The sequence below is a fragment of the Diceros bicornis genome, chromosome 7 (assembly GCF_020826845.1).
Source record: "Diceros bicornis minor isolate mBicDic1 chromosome 7, mDicBic1.mat.cur, whole genome shotgun sequence".
Taxonomy (NCBI): domain Eukaryota; kingdom Metazoa; phylum Chordata; class Mammalia; order Perissodactyla; family Rhinocerotidae; genus Diceros; species Diceros bicornis.
This window is the reverse complement of record NC_080746.1, coordinates 24,627,755-24,634,686: the sequence shown is the minus strand read 5'-3', so window position 1 is coordinate 24,634,686 and position 6,932 is coordinate 24,627,755.

Sequence of the window (6,932 nt, the reverse complement as noted above, 5' to 3'; positions counted from 1 at the left end):
GTTAGCTCAGGGCTGATATTCCTCACAAAAAAAAAAAAAAAGTGTTTAAAAAAAAAAAGAAAAGAATGACTACTTACTTACTTATAATGTTTATTTGCTTAAGAGATGAGTAGTAATGGCAAAAGCTCAAAATCAGGGGGCCAGCCCAGTGGCGTAGTGGTTAAGTTCGTGCACTCCACTTTGGTGGCCTAGGGTTCGCAGGTTGGATCCTGGGAGTGGACCTGCACAATGCTTATGCAGCCATGTTGTGGCAGGCGTCCCACGTATAAAGTAGAGGAAGATGGGCATGGATGTTAGCCTAGGGCCAATCTTCCTCAGCAAAAAGCAGAGGATTGGCAACAGATGTTAGCTCAGGGCTAATCTTCCTCACTGAAAAAAAAACAAAACTCAAAACGGGCCCTCCTGAATCTGTGGGTTTATCCCCCTGAGCTGAAAGTAATAGGCTCCTAGACTAGCAGAAGGCAATAAGTAGCTGCAACATCTTCTCCTTCACTCTTAATATTCCCATTGCATGATACCATCCACATCCTTGACTTCAACTATCAGTACTATTAATCTCTAAATTTTCAGCCTAGATCTCTCCACCAAGCTCCAGAATTATGTATCCAGAGCTTGTAAATGGCAGTGCAGAACATCTGACTCCTAGCACAACTCATTTTGCTCCAGTACACAGACATAATATATATTTATTTCTGCAAATTAATTGTCTTTCACAATATCTTTATATATATTAGAGAAATAAGGACCAAATGTCTGAATGAAATAGATTATACGCTCTTAGAAGGTTGGGTCCATATTTCATTCACCTTTGTATGTTCAAGGCCCAGCAGAGTGAATGGACATGGTAAGCTCTCAGTAAGTGATTGCATCTGTTCACTCCTATCAAAAACCTGGTAACAATCTTTGACATCTCTCTCTATCTCCCAGCCCTCACATTTCATCATTGGCACAGTTGACATCCATTGCTCCAGCAGCTTCCTACCCAGGTGCCACTTTAGAATTTTTCTTTGAAGGGGTTTAGGAGCAGTAGTCTGGCTGGAAGGGGAAGAGGGACCCATCCACAGCCTGGTCCCATCTATCTTTCTGTTTCATCTGTGGACATTCTCATCACTGAGTCTCGCCTTTCACAACTGATGGTAGTTACCTGCACACATGATGCCTCTTAATATCTCCAGGACCATTGCTCATGCTGTTTCTTCTTTTTCAAATGCACATCCAATCTTTTTTCACCTGGCTAGCTCTTACTAGGTCTTTACAACTCTGCTCAAGTTTCACATTTTGTAAGCCTCTCCTGCAAACCCTCAAATTGAGCTAACTGCCTCTCCTCTGAGCTCCCTGTGCAAACCTCTTATCTTAGCTCTCACCACTTTAAATTGTATTTGTTTATGTGTCTACTCTCCTGACAATAATCCTCTGAGGTAGGTGCTATTATTAGCACTATTTAACAGATAAGAAACTGAGGCAGAGAAAGGCTAAGCAACTTTCCCAAGGTTACCAGCTAGAAAGTAGTAGAGCCACAATTCACACCTAAGCAATCAGATTTTGAGTTCCTGCTCCAAACCATAAAATTCTCAAGGGCAGAGACTGTGCCTTACTCCCGTTTGCATCCCCAGTGTCTACCATGGTGCCTAGCACATGAATGCAATAAATGTCAAACTAACTGCATTTGTTGAATTCTGCTAAAAAGTTAAGGAATTTCAAAAATGACTAATATATGATCCTTACCCTCAAAGAAGTTCATGACCTAATGGGGTTAGGGACGATTAGTCAATACTCCAATAATAAAAAGGAATGAACTAAAGGGAAAGTAACTGAGAGTTGAGTAGCTTATATGTATATTGAAACATTGGTATTAGAATGCTGAGGACCCTCTTTAAAATCTTATCGCAGCATCATAGACATAGAATCTTCCCAGAACTCATGGTTATACAAAAAACCAAATCAATGAATGCTGACCAATAAATCGCTGGAAGTCAAACTGGAAGACGTCCCGTGACAAGCTCTAAAACTCTGGCCCAGGCTTTGCCCTATGTACCAGGTTACCAGTCCAGACTATGAGCCACACACCTATACCAGGAATGGTGACACAAAGGACAATGACTGCAATAAAGAATAAAAGGCATGCTGGTGGAATTTGCCGATGGCTCAGAGAACTAAGATTAGGTAATACAATAGAGGGCAGAGTGAAGAATCAAAATGATTCTATTATCTGGAACAATGAGCAACATCAACAAGAGGACATTTTAACTATCAGAATTTCCATTTATATTTTCAAAAAATCAATTGCCCAAGAAAATGGTAACAATAATTATTATTTTGAGAGCCTCAGAGGTTTTAGTAGGCCTTAATCTCAACTGTGGGCTGTGGTTGCTAAAAAGAAAACTAGCACAATCCTTGGCTGAATTAATATGAGTCAAGTGTCTGTGTCAAAGGAGGGAGTGGTCAATGGCCAGTATTCTACACTGCTTTGACTACACCTAGGCTACTACGCTCAGTTTTGGGAACAATATTTTAAGAGAAACACTGACAAACCAGAGTCCCAAGAAGCGTAAGAAGAAAGGGTAGAGGCCTAGAGACATAGTCAATTGGACAGTGAATTTGGGAATGTTTTGCCTGAAGAGAGAATATGACAATAGGTGTGTGTCTGTTTGTTTGTAATGTCTTGCACCAGGGAAAAGAGCTAAAACTATGGACGCAAGTCAGAAAGAAGCAGCTATGAAGCTAACGTGAGGAAGTATTTTCCACTGATATGAACTGTCTCACATAGATTATATGTGAGACATATAATGAAGCATGAGGCATGAAGCAATAAACCAAGGCTTGATGCCATCTGTCAAGTGTCTAGAGATTTCTGTATCAGATGGGAAGATGGACTCACATGATACTCTCTAAGATCCCTTTGAAATTTAAGATCCTAAGAAAATCTGTCATCTGGGAGGAGACACAAAAATTTTGAAATTATTTTCAAAGTTTAGAGAGAATCACACATTCTTCATTTAGAGAAGATCACCACAGCTAAAACTAGCTTAAAATATTAAAACCAGAGCACAGTTACCCATCGTTTAAAGGAGCCAAAGAAAGTTTTCTCTAAATAACGTCAGTCTAGTTTATTTCCATAATAGTACCTTAAACATAGCAGCACCCACATGTTAATTAATCTGACAGAATTCATGCATATTTCAGGAATAGCTGTATTTTATGACAATAAGAAGCACTTGTAATTAGCACAGGTCAGTGATTTAGATTTTCTCATGTACTTTCTGCCTTCTGTAATATAAAAAGCAAAGTATTCACTTTAGCTTTGTAAAGTCATTTAATAAAGATTTCACCAGTTTTTGCTTTGAACTAAATCTAAATTTAGTCCTGTGCTTACTGGTGTCTTGACTTCCATTCAGTCCTAAAATGATAAAGCAGTAAAAATGTAGACACTGTTTATGATCAAGGAAGCATATGGTACACACATTGTTTCTCAAGTTCATGGGCTGTCTGCTTCAGCAAAATATGTATTGCATTGTGAGCCATGAAGTTTTTCTCTCCTTACATTTCAAATCACTCTTTTATTACCTCTGCTATCTCCTCTCCTCATTCCACATTTTCATTCTAAGTCAATTTTATTCTAAGTATGTCATAGAATTAATTCTTATCTCAGTCTCTCACCATCTTTCTCAATTCTTTCTATGTGTACACTCTTTTGCCTTTTGCCGTGTTATCTTAACATTTTTTAATCAACTCAATGGCAAATACAGTGGACTCACAGTATTAGCTGGAAGTGTTGCATTTTAAAGGTCAAATAAATAGGAAATCTGGTGACTAGAGCGCTCATTCTCACTGATACTAAAACTGGAGATCAAAAAGATGGGAATTGTATGAAGCCTCTCTTCTCCTCTCTTTCTCTTATCTTTTATTCTTTTCCTGAGGGGCGTGGTGGTGGTGGTGGTGGTGGTGGTATGTGTGTCTAGGGAGAGAGAAACAGGAGAGGAAAGCAAGACTTGGATAAAATTAATAATTGCTAAAATGTATATAGGTCATTTAATTGAAGCAAAAGCACATAAGAGACACACGGGGTTGAAATTGGAGAGGGAGAAATAGATCTTTTGGACTGAGGAAACAGAGCTGAATCATGGATTCCAAGGTTGCAATATTCTAACTTAGTCCACATGTATTTCTTCAGGGTTACATTTACAACCTACCAGTAATTTTCAGCGGCACACCCGGTGCACTTCCAAGTGGGCAAGGTTTATTTTTGGAACAGCCCCTTCTAGCTCTCCGCCATCTCTGGCCTCTCTTTCTCTAACCTCTAGACACTCAGCCACCTCACACTGAACTCTGGTGTGCCAAAAACCTTTTTTGGTACTCCCTGCCATCCCTTTCTCTTCTTTCCTGCCCCAAATCAAGTCTTATTCCCAGATTGTGCAAGGAGGTAGCTGGCCTGGTTATCTGATTAAAATAATCAGATAGAAACAACTCCTAATTTTTGCTCAAAAGTCGTACTTTAAAGGAGGAGGTTGTTAGCTCTAGTGGGTCCCTCTGTGCATTTTCTGGGTCTTGAGTAAGTAGCTTTTCATCAAATTCCTGAAAGAACGCACCCTCAGAGCAATTAAAACACATTAACCTAACTTGCAAAATGTATATGGGAACTATTTTTGAACTAGGGTATATATGTGGGCTCCTGGTCTAGTTAGATGAACCTCATATACTACTCCCATCAATCCAGAAATCCCATCAGTCTTACAGCCTCCCCTGACTTCCTTCCTCAGTTTTGCAAACAACGTAACTTACAGTAGAATAAGGTATTGCTTGGGAAAGTGAAGGGCAGAAGCACAGTGAGCAGGTGGAGGGCCCAAGAGCCAGCCGATCTTACACAAGGAATATAAAACAAAATAATAAAAAATTAAAATAATAAAATATATACATACACACATATATATTAATTTCCATTTAAAAAATTAAAACTACAGAAAAGTTGCAAGAACAATACAATCAACTACCATATACCCTTTATCCAGATTTATCAATTTAACATTTTGCCATATTTGCCTTTCCTATCTTTGCTAAACCATTCGAGAGTAAGTCGCACGTATAAAAAACTTTAATCCCTAAATACTTCAGTGTGTATCTCCTAATAATGGTACTTTTTCATAACCACAACACAATTATAAAATTCAAGAAGCTTAACATTTAAATAATAATATTACCCAATATACAATCTACATTGAAATTTCAACAATTGTCCTGAAAATATTCCTTTATAGCACTTTTCTCCCAATCCAGGATCACACGTTGCCTTTAGTGACATGTCTCTTTATCCCTTAAATCTAAAACAGTTCTTCAGCCTTTCTTTGCCTTTCACGACACTGACATTTTTTAAGAGTACAGGCCAGGGGTAGGGTAGAATTTCTCGATTTGCACTTTTCTGATTGTTTCTTTGTGATTAGATTCAAAGTATGTATTTTTGACAAGGATATTACATAAGAGATACTGTATTTCCTTCTCAGTACCTCTCATCAGGAGGCACATCATGTCATTTTATCCCATAATTGGTAACATTCACTTTGATCTTTTGGTTAGGGTGGTGTCTGTCAGATTTCTCCACTGTAAAGGTACAGTTTTTATCCCTTTGGAAGGAATAAGAAATCCGAGGATACTTTGAGACTGTGTAAATATCCTGTTCCACACCAAACTTTCACTGAATTGTTTTAACATCTATTGAGAATTCTATCTGAATCAATTATTACTATAATGGCTGCAAAATGGTGATTTCCTAATTTCATCATTTCTTCTATGTGTATTAGTTGGCATTCCACTGTCAAGAAGAATTGTCATTTCTCCCCCCTTTATTTATTTGACATTTTAAGAATAAGTATGCACTCATAGATTGTTTTTTAAAATTCAGTGTGTTATAATCCATTTCTATCATTATTCTTTCATGATGCTAAAATTGTCCCAGATTTGGTAAGTGGAGGCTCCTGTTTCCTTTTGTCATGTCCTCATCATTCTTTGAAAATCTTGCTTTCTGGCACAAGATCTTTCAAGGGCATTTTATACTTTCCCTCTCTCTGCCCTGGAATCAGCCATTTCACCAAACGGTCTGGTTCCTTTTAGTGGAGACTGACATTTAGAAACCAAGATCTGAAGGCACATAATATACTTCAAAATATCGAAATAACGCTGTACCCCGTTTCATTGGATCACCATAAGGAAGACTGGTGTGGTGATTTGCAATCCTAACTCTACCACTCCCTGTTGTGACCTAGGCAATTCCCTCACTGGGGCTTGATTCCTCATCTGAAAAGAAATCGGATTAGACAAGTATTTCTTAACCTTTTCGGGGTCACCAACACATTTGGGAATCTAATAAAAGCTACAGTCCCATCTGCCCAGAGACAATCTCAAGCAAAAATTCCCATACATTTTAGTGGATTCGAGGCTCCGAAGGCCATTTGAGGCTCCAAATTCCTGGATTAAGTGATCTCTAGGGTCTCTTCAACGCTGACATTCTGTGAGTCTATAAGCGACCGTGCTGCTGTCAGGATGACTCTTCAGAGACATCAAAATGTGGAGGGATTTATATAGAAATCGATGAGAAAAGGATACAAAGAAAGGAGCCTGTGAGCAATGCATTGCTCAGCCAGTTCTTTGCCCGTGACAAATTCAGGACACACTGTAGTCACAGGCGAGAGGTTTTGGCGGGAAGGTCCCCGGCTGGGCGGAGAATGCCAAGACAGGCGAGGGGGACCGCAGGCCGGGTCCAGGTCGCTGCACGCCTCCGCTCCGCCCACCAGGGCTCGCTCTTGCCCTTCGTCTGGGTGGCCGAGGAACTGGGCGGGCCGGCCGGCGACCCCGCCCCTGGCAGCACCGAGGCAGCGGGGAGAGCGGAGGGCGCCGGAGCCCGGAAGGAACGCGCCGTCCAGGCCCCGCCCGTCTTCCCGCCC